A 21,257-nucleotide genomic window follows, 5' to 3' on the forward strand; every position below is an offset into this window, starting at 1 on the left:
TGTTTGACTTGTGTGTGCTTTCCTGTCGACCCTGCTTCACATCTTTTCGATGTGAGGGGGACGTTTATGGGTCTTGCTGTTTTTAATTTTGATTTTATTCTCACTTATTTCTAATTTATTACTTTTTCTATTTAGTGATTCTTCTTCTTCAAGGACCGTATACACGCTCTACTTTGATGTACGGACATTGATAATACTCCATGCTGTATCCATGAAAACCAATGGGATGAATGACTCTTCTTCATGGACTTGCTCGTGTGTCAAGCTGTCTTCTCTTTCCTCTTTCTCCCTTCTTCTGCTAGTGCAGATATCCCCATTTTTTGTGTCTGGAGATATATCTATATATTCTTTTATCTCCCTATACACATATTTCTCTCTTTGATTCTGATTTAATCCAGTGTGATTGGATCCAATAATTGATTTGGTACTGTCTTTTTTGCTTACACTGATTTGGGGTCTATTTTGATGTGAAGGTATGTGCGGCTATTTGATGGTGTGGTGCACATGCGCTGGGCTACTCACGCACCGCGTCCCCGCACGTCTATCTCTATGGCTGCGGCGCTTCTCCCGAGTCCGTACATGCGGCATCTCTGGGTCGCGCTAACGTCATGACGGATGGGGCGGGGCCATGGGGGGCGGTGATGATCCCGGCGCATGTACCGTATACACCACCCTACGAGCGGCAATATTGTTCGCTCACATGACTACACACGTGATCTCTTGGGGGCAGATTTAAAAAGGTCCTTGCGCTCCTTACATTCATGCCTCTTGAGAAAGCACCATATACCCGCGAAACGCACGTCGAGGCTTGCTCCTTTTACAGCTACCTGTCCCCCGCTGTCCCTCCCTTCAAGCGACATCCTGTTACCTCTGGGTGAGTTGTCTTCCCTCACACCTATGAAATGAACGATGGCGATTTACTAGTGGACTAGTGATGTAGACTGACTTTCCCATTTCCATCTGTTGCTGTACTGTGATGTCTGCTTCTGCCTCCCTTCCTTGCCCCCTCCTTTTTCTGTCTCTCCCCCCTTTTTTTGTCCCTTTCCTCCATTGTGAGTGATAAACTTTGTCATCTTTAGGCTGAGTTGCCTTTGTCTCTTTACATTTAGGACTATGACTGTCCATCTACACTTGTGAGACATATACTTACTCGAGCCCTCATTATTTCTGCTTATTCCCTCATTTATTTCTTCTCTGTATTATCTCATTTTGCATTTTCTCTTTTCTATTGTCTTTGGGCTTTAGGATACGGTGGGGTCCCTCGTTTTGCGTATTTGCACATTTTGTAATGACTTTTGTGATATTTTGTACTGAAAATTTTAAGTAATAAAGCCTTTATATGCCATTATACTCGCTTTTCTCTGTGTTTACATATATCTCCTCGAGTAGGCAATAATACACGGCCATGGCGTGTGAGTTGTATTTCCTCCACACTGCCTACCCGTGAATCTCATTATGTGGGCCGAAGTGTTTTTTTTATAATCCCACCTAGGAGTAGAATACTATATAACCCCATGTCTACATAATAAAGGATGCCATTTTGCGTGGTTCAGTCTCTGAGTGAAGTTTTTCAACCAGATTAGCAAATTTGGTTAATTAGCTTCTCAGCATGCACTTGGACATCTTTAATTTGGAGGAGAGCAGTTACCTGGTGTATCTTAAATTGGTGAAACCTCCACATCCCCATGACACAAACTCACTTTTCTATGTTCGAAAGGCATCAGCTTTAACTATAAGCCATAATGATAAACATAGGAGATTTTGGTAATCTTAACCTGTATTGCAGGCAGTGAACCCAGAAACAGCTTATACATGTACATTGTATATAGCAATGTATTTCTTTGTACTTGTAAACTGAGGTGAATAAAAAATTAGATTTTTTTTTTACTATAAAACTAATAAAAATAATAAGCAATTTTTTGTGAGTCTCCCTGGTAATTGAACTCACAACCCTCAACATCACAGGCAGGAGCTAAAGCTACTGAGTCACGGGCTCCAGTGTTGAACTCATCTCTAGTCCCAACTGTCCTGGATACAGCGGACAGTCCCGGATTTGGGTCTACACTCGAGAGTGAATTTCACTCAGTGCCAGCGCCGCTCTGACATCTCCTCCTGCCAGGGTGGAAAGAAATGGTAAATGGGAGTGGATTGGGGTGTGGCCAGGGCATGGCCAAAATTTGCAGAGACTTGCTACACATACCGTATCATTTGTCCCTTTTTCTTTTCCTCAAAAGTTGGGAGATATGAGTTAATCCTCCCTTATTCTTTTCCAAACAACTAGAAGGTAAAGGGGAGAAGTGACATCAGACACATGCAAGCAGATCCTCTCTACATTTACTGAAGTTGCAATGTGAACGAGTGTTACACTTGGCTTTCATGGTCAGTAGCTGCTCCCTCTAGTGTTTAAAAGTGTAAATTATCAAAACTTTTTTAATCATCAATATTTTATAGCATTAAAAAAATATATACAGTACAGACCAAAAGTTTGGACACACTGTCTCATTTAAAGATTTTTCTGTATTTTTATGACTTTGAAAATTGTACATTCACACTGAAGGCATCAAAACTATGAATTAACACATGTGGAATTATATACTTAACAAAAAAGTGTGAAACAACTGAAAATATGTCTTATATTCTAGGTTCTTCAAAGTAGCCTCCTTTTGCTCTGATGACTGCTTTGCACACTCTTGGCATTCTCTTGATTAGCTTCAAGAGGTAGTCACCGGAAATGGTCTTCCAACAATCTTGAAGGAGTTCCCAGAGATGCTTAGCACTTGTTGGCCCTTTTGCCTTCACTCTGCGGTCCAGCTCATCACAAACCATCTTGATTGCGTTCAGGTCTGGTGACTGTGGAGGCCAGGTCATCTGGCGTAGCACCCCATCACTCTCTTTCTTGGTCAAATAGCCCTTACACAGCCTGGAGGTGTGTTTGGGGTCATTATCCTGTTGAAAAATAAATGATGGTCCAACTAAACGCAAACCGGATGGAATAGAATGCCGCTGCAAGATGCTGTGGTAGCCATGCTGTTTCAGTATGCCTTCAATTTTGAATAAATCCCCAACAGTGTCACCAGCAAAGCACCCCCACACTATCACACCTCCTCCTCCATGCTTCACGGTTGGAACCAGGCATGTAGAGTCCATCCGTTCACCTTTTCTGCGTCGCATAAAGACACGGTGGTTGGAACCAAAGATCTCAAATTTGGACTCATCAGACCAAAGCACAGATTTCCACTGCTCTAATGTCCATTCCTTGTGTTCTTTAGCCCAAACTTGTCTCTTCTGCTTGTTGCCTGTCCTTAGCAGTGGTTTCCTAGCAGCTCTTTTACCATGAAGGCCTGCTGCACAACGTCTCCTCTTAACAGTTGTCGCAGAGATGTCTCTGCTGCTAGAACTCTGTGTGGCATTGACCTGGTCTCTAATCTGAGCTGCTGTTAACCTGCGATTTCTGAGGCTGGTGACTCGGATAAACTTATCCTCAGAAGCAGAGGTGACTCTTGGTCTTCCTTTCCTGGGGTAGTCCTCATGTGAGCCAGTTTCTTTGTAGCGCTTGATGGTTTTTGCAACTGCACTTGGGGACACTTTCAAAGTTTGCCCAATTTTTCGGACTGACTGACCTTCATTTCTTAAAGTAATGATGGCCACACGTTTTTCTTTACTTAGCTGCTTTTTTCTTGCCATAATACAAATTCTAACAGTCTATTCAGTAGGACTATCAGCTGTGTATCCACCAGACTTCTGCACAACACAACTGATGGTCCCAACCCCATTTATAAGGGAAGAAATCCCACTTGTTAAACCTGACAGGGCACACCTGTGAAGTGAAAACCATTTCCGGTGACTACCTCATGAAGCTCATCAAGAGAATGCCAAGAGTGTGCAAAGCAGTCATCAAAGCAAAATGTGGCTACTTTGAAGAACCTAGAATATAAGACACATTTTCAGTTGTTTCACACTTTTTTGTTAAGTATATAATTCCACATGTGCTAATTCATAGTTTTGATGCCTTCAGTGTGAATGTACAATTTTCAAAGTCATGAAAATACAGAAAAATCTGTAAATGAGCTTAACATTTCCTCAATTGTTGAAAAAAAAATTGGGGGGATGACTCATTCCCTTTCACAGCCATGCACTTTGATGAACTCCTATATAAAGTGCTTTGGAACATTTTTATAACTTTTTATTGCACAAAACATAACATTTACAGTGCCTTGTGAAAGTATTTGGCCCCCTTGAACTTTTCTACCTTTTGCCACATTTCTGGCTTCAAACATAAAGATATAAAATTCTAATTTTTTGGGAAGAATCAACAATAAATGGGACACAATCGTGAAGTGGAGCGAAATTTATTGGATATTTTAAACTTTTTAAAAAAATTAAGAACTGAAAAGTGGGATTTGCAATATTATTCGGCCCCTTTACTTTCAGTGCAGCAAACTCACTCCAAAAGTTCAGTGAGGATCTCTGAATGATCCAATGTTGTCCTAAATGACTGGTAATGATACATAGAATCCACCTGTGTGTAATCAAGTTTCCGTATAAATGCAACTGCTTTGTGATAGCCTCAGGGTTCTGTTTCAAGTGCCGAGAGCATCATGAAGACCAAGGAACACACCAGGCAGGTCCGAGATACTGTTGTGGTGAAGTTTAAAGCCGTATTTGGATACAAAAAGATTTCCCAAGTTTTAAACATCTCAAGGAGCACTGTACAAGCAATCATATTGAAATGGAAGGAATATCAGACCACTGCAAATCTACCAAGACCAGGCCGTCCCTCTAAACTTTCATCTCGAACAAGGAGAAGACTGATCAGAGATGCAGCCAAAAGACCCATGATCACTCTGGATGAACTGCAGAGATATCTACAGCTGAGGTGGGAGAGTCGGTCCATAGGACAACAATCAGTCGTACACTGCACAAATCTGGCCTTTATGGAAGAGTGGCAAGAAGAAAGCCATTTCTCAAAGATAGCCATAAAAAGTGTTGTTTGAAGTTTGCCACAAGCCACCTGGGAGACACACCAAACATGAGGAATAAGGTGCTCTGGTCAGATGAAACCAAAATCAAACTTTTTGGCCACAATGCAAAACGATATGTTTGGCGTAAAAGCAACACAGCTCATCACCCTCAAAACACTATCTCTGCTGTCAAACATGGTGGTGGCAGCATCATGGTTTGGGCCTGCTTTTCTTCAGCAGGGACAGGGAAGGTGGTTAAAATTGATGGGAAGATGGAAGAAGCCAAATACAGGACCATTCTGGAAGAAAACCTGTTGGAGTCTGCAAAAGACCTGAGACTGGGACGGAGATTTATCTTCCAACAAGACAATGATCCCAAACATAAAGCAAAATCTACAATGGAATGGTTCAAAAATAAACGTATCCAGGTGTTAGAATGGCCAAGTCAAAGTCCAGACCTGAATCCAATCGAGAATCTGTGGAAAGAGCTGAAAACTGCTGTTCACAAACGCTCTCCATCCAACCTCACTGAGCTCGAGCTGTTTTGCAAGGAAGAATGGGCAAGAATTTCAGCCTCTCGATGTGCAAAACTGATAGAGACATACCCCAAGCGACTTACAGCTGTACTCGCAGCAAAAGGTGGCGCTACAAAGTATTAACTCAAGGGGGCCGAATAATATTGCACGCCCCACTTTTCAGTTTTTAATTTTTTTAAAAAGTTTAAAATATCCAATAAATTTCATTCCACTTCATGATTGTGTCCCACTTGTTGTTGATTCTTCCCAAAAAAATTAGAATTGTATATCTTTATGTTTGAAGCCAGGAATGTGGCAAAATGTGGCAAAAGGTAGAAAAGTTCAAGGAGGTCAAATACTTTCACAAGCCACTGTATGTGATATAAATGCATTACCTTTAAGTGGGCATTTCTCCAAGGCTCTGTTCATACTAGTTTGGCATCTATATCTAATGTACAGTATATAATATATCTACCATTCATTGAGGGGGTGGTTGCTTAGTATTATAACAGCACAAGGAAAAAGGCTTGTGTAGGGCGGCACGCTCACAATGAGGACCATTGGGTTGCGTATTTGGGCCAATATATCAACCCTTACCTCAAGCATTTTTTAAATGTTTTCATTGCACATTTTTTGCAGGATGCCTTAATGTTGGCTGCGGGACTTAGGGTGCCTAACCCTGTGGGTTGCACTTACATAGTGGACAGTGGCTTGATCTCATAGTATGGGCATCACTTATAGGCTGTAAGCCACACACTGTCCACTATATGTATCTGTATGCCTGGCCCCTTACACAAGCCTTAAAGATGTGCATTTAAAATACTGAGCTACATGGGAATGGTGTGCGTGTGATCGCCTCCAGGTGTTCAGCTGATATGACAACTGACACCCGGCACTCACTGCCAGGAGTGCAGGCAGAGGGAGAGGGCCCCCTCTACCCTCTGATCGGCGCCCCTGCAACGTCATCGGCAGGGGCTGATCATTGCCATGGTGACCCGATGTTGTCATGATGACATCCGGGTCACCAGAGCTAGCAAGCTTGTTACAGCCTGCTAACAGCATGATGCATCAAGCATGTATGTCAGTGCAGCACTGACAGCTTATAAAGCATAACAATGCTCATGCATTACATAGTAACATAGTAACGTAGGTTGAATAAAGACCTAGTTCCATCCAGTTCAACCTTTCTACCCCAATTGTACTCCCTACACTAACACTACACTAACTTACTAACTTACTGGGATTAGGCCTCACAAATGTATTATTACCATTTTTATTATTGCTGCACTATTACAATTAAAAATTAACCCGTTTAAAAAATTTTAAATTAGTTTTATATTTTGTATTACTCTTATGATTCTAATAATGGTATTAGTAAAATCCCTATACCTAAATTTGTTGATCCAGAAGAAGGCAAAAACCCCAGGACACATTCAGCCAATTTGCATCACGGGGAAAAATTAATTCTTGACCCCGAGAAAAGGCGATCAGTCCTAGAACCCTGGATCAAACCTAAATATGGTACTAGTTACATAATTACTATTACCGTATTAAATGTACTAGTATAGATGTAACATTTTGTCTAATTTAACTGTAACCCACAATGTTATGTGTATCGAGGAAATCATTCAGCCCTTTTTTGAAAGTTGCTATAGTGTTTGCCATTACTACCTCTTGTGGGTATTCCACAGTCTGACTGCTCTGACTGTAAAGAACCCTTTCCTGTTTAGGTGCTGGAATCGCCTTTCTTCCACCCGTAATGAGTGCCCCCTGGTCCTTAGTATGGTCTTTGGAAGGAATAAGTCATCTACTAGTCCTTTGTACCGACCACACATATATTTATACATGTAAATGAGATCTCCTCTGAGGCATCATTTTTCTAATCTAAACAAGCTCAACTTTTTCAAGCTCAACCTTTTCAACCTCTCATCATATGAGAGGCCTTCCATCCCTTGTAATAATCTAGTTGCCCGCCTTTGGACTGACTCTAACTTCTGAATATCATTTTTAAAATGTGGAGCCCAAAACTGGATCCCATATTCTAGATGTGCCCTCACCAGTGATTTATAAAGGGGTAACAATATGTTGAGATCACAGGATTTTATTTCTCTTTTTATACATCCTAAAATTTTGTTTGCTTTTGCCGCAGCTGCTTGACATTGAGGACTGCTGCTCAGCTTACTTTTAACCAGAATATCCAAGTCCTTCTCCTGTTCTGTAGTCTCGAGTATACTCCCATTTAATGTGTATGCAGCAATAGGATTACTCTGTCCTAGCTGCATTACTTTACTCTACATTAATCTACATTAAACCTAATCTGCCAAGTGTTTGCCCATTCAGTCATCTTATCCAGATCATTCTGCAATATCGTAATGTCAAGATCAGATTTTAAAATGCTACATAGTTTGGTGTTGTCAGCAAAAACTGACACTTTACTCTCAATCTCATCCCCAAGGTCATTAATAAAGAGGTTAAAAAAAAAATCAGTCCTAGCACAGATCCCTGCGGTACCCCACTGCTGACTATATCCCATTTAGAGAACGTACCATTTATGATGACTTTTTGTTTCCTATCATTTAGCCAATTCCTTACACATCTGCAAATAGTTCCCCCAAGTCCTTGCTTCTGGAGCTTCAGTATAAGGTTGCTATGTGGTACAGCATCAAATGCCTTTGCAAAGTCCAGATAAATCACATCAGCCGCATTACCAACATCCAGATTTGCACTTACCTCCTCATAGAACCCCAACATGCTGGTTAAACACAACCTATTTTTTCATGAATCCGTGCTGATTATCATTTATTATATTATTCTCTGCGATATAACTCTGAAGGTCATCTCTTATGATGCCCTCAAAAACTTTGCACACTTCTGATGTCAGACTTACCGGACCAGTTAAGTTACCTGGATCCACCTTCTTACCTTTCTTAAATATCGATATCACATCGGCTATCCTCCAATCCTGTGGCACTACCTCTGTTACAAGAGAGTCTAAGAAAATGAGATTCAACGGTTTGTCAATTACTGAGCTCAATTCCGTCAGTATCCATGGATGAATACCATCTGGGCCAGGGGATTTGTCAATGTTTAATTTGCTCCGATGCAGGCGCGCTTCTTCTTTGTGTTAAACTAGTTATATCAGGTGGTGAACTTTGATTTTTAACCTGTTGAAAGATCCCTGGAACAGACGGTTTGTTGGTGAACACGGATGAAAAGTGCCTGTTTAATATCTCAGCCTTTTCTTTATCCTCTATAATTATCTTGTTATTATCGTCTTTTAAGGGGCCGATACCATCTGATTTTTTCTTTTTGGCATTGATGTAGGTATAAAAATTTGGGGGATTTTTTTTTAATGTCACTGGCGATTTGTTGCTCTGTAGATAATTTTGCTAGCTTGATTTCTTTTTTACGTTTCTTATTTAGGTCTTTATATTCCTGAAATGCTATTTCTGTATTCTCGGCCATCAAGATTTTGAATGCCCTTTTTTTGTCTTATTAAACTTTGTACTATCTAATTTATCCATAATGGTTTCTTTTTATTCCTGGGCATTTTATTACCAGAGGGTATAGATTTTCTACAGGATTCTAGTAGTATTTCCTTAAACATGCCCCATTTCGTTCGGTATCCCCAGTTACCATGATATGGTCCCAGTCTACACGATTAAGCTCTTCCCTTAATTTGTTGAAATCAGCTTTCCTAAAGTTCCAGGTTTTTGCATTTCCTTTTTGAAATGTTTTATTGAATACTAGCTGTACCTGGCCACGCGTTGCTGTGGCTTAGTCTGGTTAAATGGAAAAGAAAGAAAAGAGAAAGCGCACGTCTAAAATATTTGATTTCACAATGCTTGTAGGTATACAATATTTTTTGTTGTTCCATTGTCTGTGTAGATATAGAGATTGTCTGGTTTGCCAACTCTACAACAAGCAACATATAATTGTCCATGTGAGAAGCAATCAGTGTCTAGATTTAAACTCCACAATTCTAAAGATTGGCCCTGAGCTTTGTTGATGGTGATTGCCAACGCCAATCGAATTGGGAATTGCAATCTCTTAAATTGAAATGGCATATCCATTGGAATCATAGAAATGCGAGGAATGAGAACATCTTCACCTTTCAAAGGTCCTGTCAAGATTGTTGCTTCAAGGACGTTGCTCATTAATTGTTTTCTACAAGCCGCGTGCAGTTGCAAAGCTTTGGCTGGTTGATATTTCGCAACATGATAATTGGCACGCCGATTTTCAATTGCAGTACGTGCGGTGGCATCCCTGGCAGATCGAGTGAATTAAAAAATTCTGTTGGATAATTAACCTCTTCATCCGCTTTTGCTTTTACATCCAACAGATGGGTATAGCATGTGTTGCTTTTACGTCAAACAGCTGGTATATAAAAACATAGTAGGTATATAAAAAAATGCGTGTATTCGAATGCAACGTTCATTTTGATTTGTACTAGCTCACTATCCGCCCACTGTTGCGAGGCTCGGGCCCAGCTCAGCGCCCAGAGCGGGGGCCATGGCCTGCGCCTCTCCGTGCAGCCTCCCTCTCCTCTCCTTTCCTCCCTCCCCCGCTTGTTGTTGCGCAGTTGGAAATAAGACTCACCTGCCGGAGAAGAAAAAGCCGCAGCAGCAGTGCCGGAGAGCCGAGGCGGCCACCTCTCAGGCGGTGGTGGCGATGAGCAGCAGCGTCTTTCGGCCTCTAACAGACGGTCTCATCATTCCCCTTCCCTCTAACCCCCACAGAGGACATGAAAGGAGCAGAGCACCGGCAGCGACTGGGGCGAATGAAGGAGAGGGAGAAGGGTTTATGAATGAAATGTCACTAAGGGGGGGAGAATGCCACTCGGTCCGGGAGAGTCAGCCTGGGACTGAGCTCGTAACACCCCTCTCTCGCTGTTGCTTTTACCTCCAACAGCTGGTATATAAAAACATAGTAAGTATATAAAAACATGCGTGTATTCGAATGCAACTTTGTTTCAAAATTTCAAAGCAATCGGTGAAGAACTTTCAGAGATTTAAGATTTTGAACAAACCAAGATTTACATTTTTATTTATATAGATTACATTGGAACTTACCGTATTATGGTCGCTGTTTCCCAAATGCTCCCAGACCTGTAGATCTGAAATTGTATCTGGTCTATTTGGCAGCACCAGATCCAGCAGATTACCTCCCCTGGTTGGTTCATCTACCAGCTGAGAGAGGTAATTGTCCTGAACTGTGGATAAGAACTTGCAGCGTTTAGCACAACTGGAAGATTCTATGTCCCATTGAATGTCAGGATAGTTAAAATCCCCCATAATAAGGACCCTATTATTATTTGCTGCATTTTTAATTTGTTGCAGCATTTCGTCCTCTACCAGTTCAGCGTAATTAGTAGCCTTGTAACAAACTCCAATTAAAAGCTTTCCATTATGCCCATTCCCATGTACATTAACCCAGACTAACTCTACATTGTTGCAGCTCCCCCCAGTGTTGTCATTGAGCACAGGTTTTAAGTTGGATCTTACGAAAATACACACGACTCCACCATTTTTGTCTTTCCTGTCCTTTCTAAATGTAATATATCCTTTCAAGTTTGTCACTGAGTCATGGCTTTAATCCAGCCAGGTTTCTGTAATACCCACCACATCATATTCCGTGACCAACATAAAAGTCTCCAGTTCATTCATTTTGTTTGCGAGACTTCTTGCATTTGCCAGCAGACATTTAATACTATTAGCACATTTGTTACTCCTACTCAGCTCCCTACTTTCCTTGCATATTCCAGCCCCCCCAGATCCATAACCCCTGCTGTCCCATTCTCTCTGTCTACTCTATCTATCCCCTTATTAGCACGAATACCCTCCCTCAGCCCAGATCCTAGTTTAAAAGCTCCTCCATCCGTCTGACCATTTTTTCCCCAGCATAGCTGCACCCTCCCCATTGAGATGCAGCCCGTCCCTACCGTAGAGCCTGTAGCCGACAGCAAAGTTGGCCCAGTTCTCCATGAACCCAAACCCTTCCTTCCTGCACCAATTTCTAAGCAATTTACCTATCTCCCTAAGCTCCCGCTGTCTTTCTAGTGACACATGTGGCACCGACAGTATTTCTGAAAACACCACCATGGATGTCCTGGCCTTCAGCTTCTCTGCTAGTTTCCTGTAATCATTTTTAAGGACCTTCCACCTCCCTCTAACTTTGTCATTGGTACCGATGTGTACCATAACTGCTGGGTTTTCCCCAGCCCCACCTAGCAATCTGTCTATCCGATCCGCAATATGTCAAACCCGAGCATCCGGCAGACAACACACTGTTCGGCATTTACGGTCTCGGCGGCAGATGACCCTGTCTGCCCGCCTAATTATAGAGTCCCCTACCTCCAACATCTGTCTGGCCTTTGTTGCACTATTATTTCCCTCCTTCCTACAGCAGTCGTCTTCCTGGTTTCTAGGAGCAACGTCCTGCTGCAGTGATCCTAATCCTGGGCTAGCATTCCTAATATCAGTCAAACAGGCATATTTACTAGGTTGTGCCAGATCAGGACTGGGCTCCCTGGCACTTTTCCCCCTATCCCTTCTTCTAACTGTTACCCAGGTACATACTTCTGGGTCCAGATCTTCCCCACCTCCACCATCCTCCATATCACTGGCCCCAGCCAGTGCAAGCTCAGTGAGCTCTAAACTCCTCTCCAGGTTTGCAATGCTCCTGAGTGTTGCTAGCTGCCCATTTAGATCCAGTATCTGGGCTTCTAAACATGCAACTCTGTCACACCAGGTGTAAGTGCAACACAGAGGGAAAAGAGAGAGGGAGCCCAGACACTAGGGAAAGGGGGAAGTGGAGACCTCCTAGTCTGGTCTAGCGTCACCCTGTCTCAACTAACGTCCCTATATAGCCTCCTCAGCTATAGCCAATCGCGTGCCTCACCCTACTTTCCCTGGTGTACGGCTACGGCTAGGGATGGAAGGAGATGAGCACAAGTCAACCTCCACTAAAACTCTAAAGACAACAAGGGTAGATAAAATAGGGGAAAATTACTTAGCTTTAGATGAACTCCAAATGTGCACACGGTCTCAAGCGCCAGAGAGGACAAGGTACTGCTCCTGCTAAGCTTCACAAGTAGAAATGAATATAACCGGCGATGCCCTCTCAGACACACCAGGTATATAAACACCCAGGCTAGAGAGCAAATTAGCAAGAGAGAGGTAGTCGCTCGGTCCTAAAGACAGTCTCCTATCTAAGCAGCTGTCTGCAATGTCAAACGTGGAGATCTCCTGCAACCCACTGCAGGGCAACTGTCTGTCACCTCTGATACACCTGTGACAAACTCACTAACATTGAGCGCAGACATATTCACCCTTAAACGGCTGTTCAAGGCATGCATATGTGGCACCCCAGGGGTCTGGTTTCCACAGTAATGTAATGTTATGTCTGAGAGCAGGTGGGAGGTCCTTTGGTCAGGGATCCTGTGCATGCCACACCTCCTGCCCAGTCTTGGGAGGGGAAGGACTTCCCCTATATAGACCTAGGGCTGAGGCAGGGTTAGTGAGTTTCAGAGAGGAGAAGACAGGGAGCAGAGCTGCTCTATGGGCTCTGCTCCACAGGCAGGCCCTGTCCTGGGGCCTGAGCCTGGAGTAGAAGAAGAACAGAAGTAGAGACAGAGAAGCAGCATAGGAAGAAACAACAGGAGCTCTGTGGGAGCAGTGTTACAAAGAGTCAGGGGCTGGCAGCTGCAGAGCTCGCCCTGACTGAGAAGATTTCTTACCGGACCCGGAGTCCGAGGCTGTGGGGACTAACTCCTACCCAGCAGCAGAATCCGTCAGGCAGGGGATTTCAGGTCCTCTGGCCAAGAAGCCCGAAGGCACGGTCACACGCATGGGACCAGCACCGCCGTCGTGGAGCGGAAGCTATTAGAAGGCCCCGAGTCACCGGCCATACGGGTGAGCACCACACGGTACACTCAGGGACGTGGGCTACTTATACCCGCCTCAAGCAAGGTAGCCAGAAGAGTACAGATAGTTTGGGAGGCCTACAACTCCGCCTGGCCAGGGGAGATCCCATCTGCTCAAGGACTGACCAGGCCCCAATCACTAGCCAGTACTCCGGGAGGGTCTATCTTTATTACCAGTAAAGACCCTGAACTGCACCGTACCGTCTCCGAGTGGTTCCTGCTACCCCCATCATCCACGTTGGCTGCCCTGAGGCCATACCCCTCCCGTTGGGGGTTATACCACCACGCTGCACAATCTCACCACCGGCCTCAGCGGTCTGCCCTGCAGCGGCGGCTCCAAAGCTGCATTCAACGGGTGGCGTAGTCGTTCTAACATCTACTGCCATAGACTGCCACTGAGTTTGACACCCTGGGCACGGACCGGGTCACCGCCACAAGGACTACTACCCCTATCCGGATCCGGCTCCGGGTATCCCCTGAACACGGCCCAGGGGGCGCGTCAACTTTTGGCGTAGTCGGCAGGATTTCGTGCCCGCAACCACCGGGTACTGCGTGCCTGAAAAAGACTGTTCAAACTTACCAGTGGTGAAGATTCCCGCCATCTGTAAAGATTCCCGCCATCCGTGGAGTTTTCCCGCCATCCGGCGCCATCTTCTGCCTTCTTCCCGCCATCCGAGGAGTTTTCCCGCCATCGGCGCCATCTTCTGCCTTCTTCCCGCCATCCGAGGAGTTTTCCCGCCATCCGGCGCCATCTTGGAGACGCCGCGCGGGAAGAAGAGGGGCGTGGACTCCGAAAGCGCGCGAGAACTGAAGCCCCGCCTCACGTCCGGACGTTGCGTAAGGTCCTGGAAGGAGCCCAGCAGACGCCGACGTCACAGGAGCGCGACGCCAGGTCCTCTACCCTGACGATTGACTGCGGAGCCGCGGCCTACGGAAGAGGATCTCCGGAAGGTAGGCCACGGTCCACTAGGGGGGAGGAGGACACCAGGAACGGACAGCAAGATGGCGGACCGGCAGCAGACTAAGCTGCCCAGCATCGGCAGTGCCCCAGTCGTCGCCGGCCCCGACCAGCGCCGGGAGAAGACGCGTGACGCAGGAGCGGTCGCGGGAGCAGGTAAGAGGAGTCTCCCTGTCCCAGACGCTGCCAGCGTCAGCCTGCTCCCGGGCCCCCTGGTGGAGCCGCCGATTCCGGGCGCTGCAGACACCGACCTGCTCCAGCCCCCGCAACAAGCCCTGCGGCCAAGCCCTCCAGCCCTGGGCACTACCACCACCAGCCCGCGCCCAGGCCCACAGTTGCACCCTCTGACCCCGGGCGTCATCAACGGCGACCCTCTCCACGCCTGGTCGCAAGGCCTGAACTCCCCAGGTGCAAAAGGACTGTACGCCCTCCACGTTCACCGGCTAACCAAGGAGGAGCTGCAGTACTACCAATACGAGGAAAGCCAAGAGGACCCGGACGGGTCTGAAGACTACCATCAGGAGGAGACAAAGAGAGGACACCGCTACTGAAGGGAAGTAGCATAAATAAAGAGCTGTACATAGTTACCCGTCAGGGTATGAGAACTTGCTGAAACTGTTAAATGATTGAAGTGTGGTCCCCGTTGGGACAAGTGTGAATTGTTCCCCGTGTGTCCCTATCCCTTACCAGGCTGAGGACTGTGAGCAGCCATCCCTTATTCCCACAGGCTGAGGACTGTGAACAGCCATCCCTCATCCCCACTGGCCGAGGACTGAGAGCGGCCATATCCTGTAAATAATAATGTGTTTCTAGTTATTTATAGGTGTCAGTTTGGATTATCCGGAATCCTTTGTACATAGTTGGAGCGTAACCCAGGATGGACTAAAGACTGTTAAGGACTTGGGGCAGGACAAACCCCTACCTGGTTACGTCTCCCTGTTTTGGTGAAATGGACACCGTCTCCCTGTTTTGGTGAAATGGACACCTTTTTTTTCCTCAAAGACTGCACCCAGTTGCGGACACGCCGTGACCATCGTTATGTGTCTCTTTATTATAATGTTTTGGTTGTACTCTGTTATGTTTACAAAAATATGTTTAGTCCCGGAGTACTAAATTTCACTAGGGGGGAATGTGGCACCCCAGGGGTCTGGTTTCCACAGTAATGTAATGTTATGTCTGAGAGCAGGTGGGAGGTCCTTTGGTCAGGGATCCTGTGCATGCCACACCTCCTGCCCAGTCTTGGGAGGGGAAGGACTTCCCCTATATAGACCTGGGGCTGAGGCAGGGTTAGTGAGTTTCAGAGAGGAGAAGACAGGGAGCAGAGCTGCTCTATGGGCTCTGCTCCACAGGCAGGCCCTGTCCTGGGGCCTGAGCCTGGAGTAGAAGAAGAACAGAAGTAGAGACAGAGAAGCAGCATAGGAAGAAACAACAGGAGCTCTGTGGGAGCAGTGTTACAAAGAGTCAGGAGCTGGCAGCTGCAGAGCTCGCCCTGACTGAGAAGATTTCTTACCGGACCCGGAGTCCGAGGCTGTGGGGACTAACTCCTACCCAGCAGCAGAATCCGTCAGGCAGGGGATTTCAGGTCCTCTGGCCAAGAAGCCCGAAGGCACGGTCACACGCATGGGACCAGCACCGCCGTCGTGGAGCGGAAGCTATTAGAAGGCCCCGAGTCACCGGCCATACGGGTGAGCACCACACGGTACACTCAGGGACGTGGGCTACTTATACCCGCCTCAAGCAAGGTAGCCAGAAGAGTACAGATAGTTTGGGAGGCCTACAACTCCGCCTGGCCAGGGGAGATCCCATCTGCTCAAGGACTGACCAGGCCCCAATCACTAGCCAGTACTCCGGGAGGGTCTATCTTTATTGCCAGTAAAGACCCTGAACTGCACCGTACCGTCTCCGAGTGGTTCCTGCTACCCCCATCATCCACGTCGGCTGCCCTGAGGCCATACCCCTCCCGTTGGGGGTTATACCACCACGCTGCACAATCTCACCACCGGCCTCAGCGGTCTGCCCTGCAGCGGCGGCTCCAAAGCTGCATTCAACGGGTGGCGTAGTCGTTCTAACATCTACTGCCATAGACTGCCACTGAGTTTGACACCCTGGGCACGGACCGGGTCACCGCCACAAGGACTACTACCCCTATCCGGATCCGGCTCCGGGTATCCCCTGAACACGGCCCAGGGGGCGCGTCACATACATCTCACAAGATGCATACCTGGTAGCATTGTCCATGGAGCATATATTAAATGGGGATAAACAACACAGGTGAAAGCAAAAAAACTAATAGAAGGCTAGTAAGGAAAACACCAAACTATGCTCTTTTGTTAAATTATGTTATTGCGTTTAACTATATACTTATCTTCCACCTCTGTACTTATGCCTCCTCTGGGACACTCAATGCAGCCTTTGCACGCTCAGCAGCCTCACTGGTTAGTTTTGCACTTGTATTCCTTGCAGTCAGCCAGCACAGGTGATCCTGTTAGAACATTCTAAAACAAATAGTCCTGCAAACACACAGCTGGTCACATGAACCAGTCAACCTACCCCCTTTTTTTTCGCTCTTCTTTATTTAGCAGTAACCCACTACCAAGACAAACAGATAATCTCTGAACAGTTACACCAGCTAATACAAACTATGTTTTGCGTTTAACTATGTACTTATCTGCCACCTCTGTACTTATGCCTCCTCTGGGACGCTTAATGCAGCCTTTGCACACTCAGCAGCCTCGCTGGTTAGTTTTGCACATGTAGTCCTTGCAGTCAGCCCAGCACAGGTGATCCTGTTAGGAGATTCTAAAACAAATAATCCTGCATACACACAGCTGGTCACATGAACCAGTCAAACTACCCCCCATTTTTTTCCTCTCCTTTATTCAGCAGTAACCCACCACAACACAAACAGATAATCTCTCAACAGTTACACCAGCTAACACAAACTATGTTATTGCGTTTAACTATGTACTTATCTGCCACCTTTGTACTTATGCCTCCTCTGGGATGCTCACGCTCATTGCTATGCTTTAAAAGAGATCAGAGTGAAAAAAGTGAAAGTCCCATAAAGGGCTAAGTAAGAAGAATTAAAAAAAATAGTAAAAATATGTTAAAAAAAAAAATCACAAAATATTAAATAAAAATATATTGCACCCATAAATATATTTTTATGAAAAAAAAAAGTAGACTTATTTGGTATCGCCACGTCCATAACGACCCGACCTATAAAACTGTCCCACTAGTTAACCCCTTTAGTGAACACCGTAAAAAAAAGGGGAGGCAAAAAAATATGCTTTATCATCATACTGCCGAACAAAAGGTGAAATACAGCGAGATCAAAAAGACGAACATAAATAAAAATGATATCTCTGAAAACTTCATCTTGTCCCACAAAAAACAAGCCACCATATAGCTCCAGCAGCAGAAAAATAAAAAAAGTTATAACTCTCAGAATAAAGTGATGCAAAAATAATTATTTTTTTAGAAAATTGTTTTTATTATGTGAAAAAGGCCAAAACATAAAAAAATATATAAATGTGGTATTGCTGTAATCGTACTGACCCAAAAAATAAAGCGTGTGGTAAATTTTAGCACACGCGGAACGGCATATAAAAAATCCCAAAAAGCAATTCCTAAATTGCTGGTTTTTGTTTATTCTGCCTTCCAAAAATTGAAATAGGAAGCGATCAAAAAATGTCATGTGTCCAAAAATAGTACCAATAAAAACATCAACTTGTCCCGCAAAAAATAATTCCTCGCATGACTCTGTCAGCAGAAATATGGAAAAATTCTAGCTATCAAACTATGCTGATGGAAAAACTAGTTTTTGCAATAAAAAAGGCCTTTTTTATGTGTGACAGCAGCCAAACATAAAACCCAATATAAATCTGATATTGCTGTAATCGCACCGACCCAGAAAATAAAATCGCCTAATAACTTATACCGCACTAACAGTGGCGTATAAAAAAAATAAAATTATAATTTTTCACCTCCTGTTGATTTTTTCATTCTGCTTCCCAAAGATCACAATATGGCTCGGCTCACATTTATTATGCTCTCTGCGCTGAGCGCTTTCACCGGGGTCTCCGTGTAAATCTTTGAAATACGTGATTCAGACGAAACCCCCGGCAGAAGATTCCTTATAATGAGGCAATGGAGGCACTGTGGATGCTGTCTGGCCTGTGATCTGGCGGAGATTTAGATGAAAACCCGATGTAAGTGCTCAGTGTAGAGCGCCGGATAAATGTGATCCAAAATGTTATGCAATATGTTCCTAACAAAAGTTTCAAATCAATCCACAAAAATGCAAGTCCCCACTCAGGTCTGTCATCTGTCAATGGAAATATAGGGGCTTCCACATTACTGGTAGTACAAAAGCTCTAGAAAAGCTAAATGGCTCCTCGCTCCCCAAAAGAGATTCTGCAAATTTTGCACTCCAAAATTCAAATTCCCCCCTTCTGAGCCCCAGTGTGCCTAAACCACATTTAGCGTTCAGATATTTGGCATTTCTGTAGCGATGAGAGCCCATCTTATTTATGGGTGTATGTCTCCAGAAGCATCAGTGGGCACTACAACGTATTGGTCACTACAACATACTTGGGACTACAAAATACTGGGGATTACAACGTATTGGGAATTACAATGGCAGTTTGCAATTCTCACTCAGGAACATTCACCCCTGCTTGTTTCTAGAAAACACCCATGGAGTCAAAATCGTCACTACAACTGTAGATAAATTCCCAAAGGGGTCTCATTTCCAAAATGGTGTCATTTGAGGATGGATTCTGCTATTCTAGTACTTAGGGGCTCTAGGAAAATCTGCTGTCCAGGAGGCAAATAGCGCTCCGTCCCTCCCAAGTCTCACTGTGTGAATGAGCAGTACTGTACAGCTACATATGGGATATTGACACATTCAGCAGAAATTGTGGGACAAATTTTGGTTCAATTTTTACCCATTTTGCTGTGTGAAAATGTAAAATCTGGGGCTAAAGCAAAATTTTTGTGGTAAAAATGTAATTATTTTTTCTTCACTGCCTAATGGTATAAAGTTCTGTGACAAACCTGTGGTGTCAATATGATCACTGCACCTCTAGATGAATTCATTGAGAGGTGCAGTTTGTAAAATGGGGACACTCTCACGCAAGGTGTGGTTAAGACTTAGTGCAACACAGAGCGAAGAGGGCAAGGGAGCCCAGACACTAGGGTTAGGGGGGAGTGGAGGCCTCCTAGCCTGGTGTAGCGTCACCCTGCCTCAACTATTGACCCTATATTGGCTCTTAATCAATCGCCGCATGCGTTCCTCGCCCTGTCTTTCCCTGGAGTTAGACTTAGGCTAGGGAAGGGAGGAGATGAGCACTAGTTGATCTCCACTGAACTCTAAAGACAAAAAGGAAGGACAAACAGGGGAAATTGCTTAGCTTTTAGACGATTCCAGACAAATGCGCACACGTCATCAAACACCAGAGAGGAGGAAGTACTGCTCTTGCTCAATTCTTCACTAGGAGTAATGAATATCATTGACAACTCCCTCTGAAACACAACAGGTATTTATACACCCAGGCAGGGTGTTAATTAGCCAGCGGGAGGTAGCAGCTGGGCCCTAGAGACAGCCTTTAAGAAGATGTCTGTAATGCCAAACGTAGAGATCTCCTGCAACCAACTGCAGGGTGACTGTCTGTCACCTCTGACACACCCGTGACAGTCACTTAAGGGGGGGTTCTACTGTTCTGGCACCTCAGGGGCTCTCCCACCAGCAAACCATAACAGTAAAATCTGCACTATAATATGGTGCTCCTTCCCTTCTGAGCTTTGCACTGTGCATGAAAAGTATTTCCTGATTATATATAGGGTATCTGCGTACTCAGAAGAATTTTTTACAACAAACTGAGGTCCATTTTTACCTACTAGTCCTTAGAAAAATTAAAAACTTGGGGCTAAAACAACATTTTAGTTGTAAAAATGTAATTATTCTTTCTTCACCACCCAATGGTATAAAATTCTGTGAGGCACATGTGGTGTCAATATGATCACTGCACTCCTAGATGAATTCATTGGGGGTGTAGTTTGTAAAATGAAGTCACATATGAGGAGTTTCTCCTGTTCTGGCTTCTCAGGGGCTCTGCCAATGTGACATGGCACATTCAAAACGTTCCAGCAAAATTTGAAATTCAACATGGTGCTCCTTCCCTTCTGATCTTTGCACTGTGCCTCAAAAGTGGTTTTCAACCACATATGGGATATCCGAGTACTCAGGAGAAATTGCACAACACATGTTTGGGTCCATTTTCTCTTGCTATCCTTGTGAAAATGAAAAAAATTGGGCTAAAACTACAGTTTCGTGGGAAAAATATATTTTTTTCATTTTCACAGATCAACATTGTAAAATTCTGTGAAGCACCTGGGGGTTCAAGGTGTCCACCACATATCTAGATAAGTTCCCTGAGGGGTCTAGTTTCCAAAATGTGGTCACTTTTGGGAGTTTTCCACTGTTAAGGCACATCAGGTGTGACATGAAAATGCGACATGACACCCGCAGACCATTCCATCAAAGTCTGCCTTCCAAAAATGTAGCTCCTTCCTTTCTGAGCCCTGGCGTGCGCCCAAATAGTAGTTTTCCCCCACATATGGGTTATTGGTGTACTCAGGAGAAATTGTACAACATTTTTTGGAAGCCATTTTCTCCTGTTACTTTTGTGAAAATAGAAAATTTGGGGCTAAAAGAACATTTTTGTGGAAAAAAATGGGGGTTTTTTTTTTCACGGCTCAACATTATGAATTTCTGTGAACACCTGAGGGTTCAAGGTGCTCACCACACATCTAGATAAGTTCCTTGAGTGGCCTAGTTTTCAAAATATAGTCACTTGTGGGGAGTTTCCATTGTTTAGCACATCAGGGGCTCTCCA

The sequence above is a fragment of the Phyllobates terribilis genome, unplaced genomic scaffold, assembly GCF_046119375.1.
Source record: "Phyllobates terribilis strain yellow unplaced genomic scaffold, ASM4611937v1 Scaffold_11__3_contigs__length_659146591, whole genome shotgun sequence".
NCBI classification, from domain to species: domain Eukaryota; kingdom Metazoa; phylum Chordata; class Amphibia; order Anura; family Dendrobatidae; genus Phyllobates; species Phyllobates terribilis.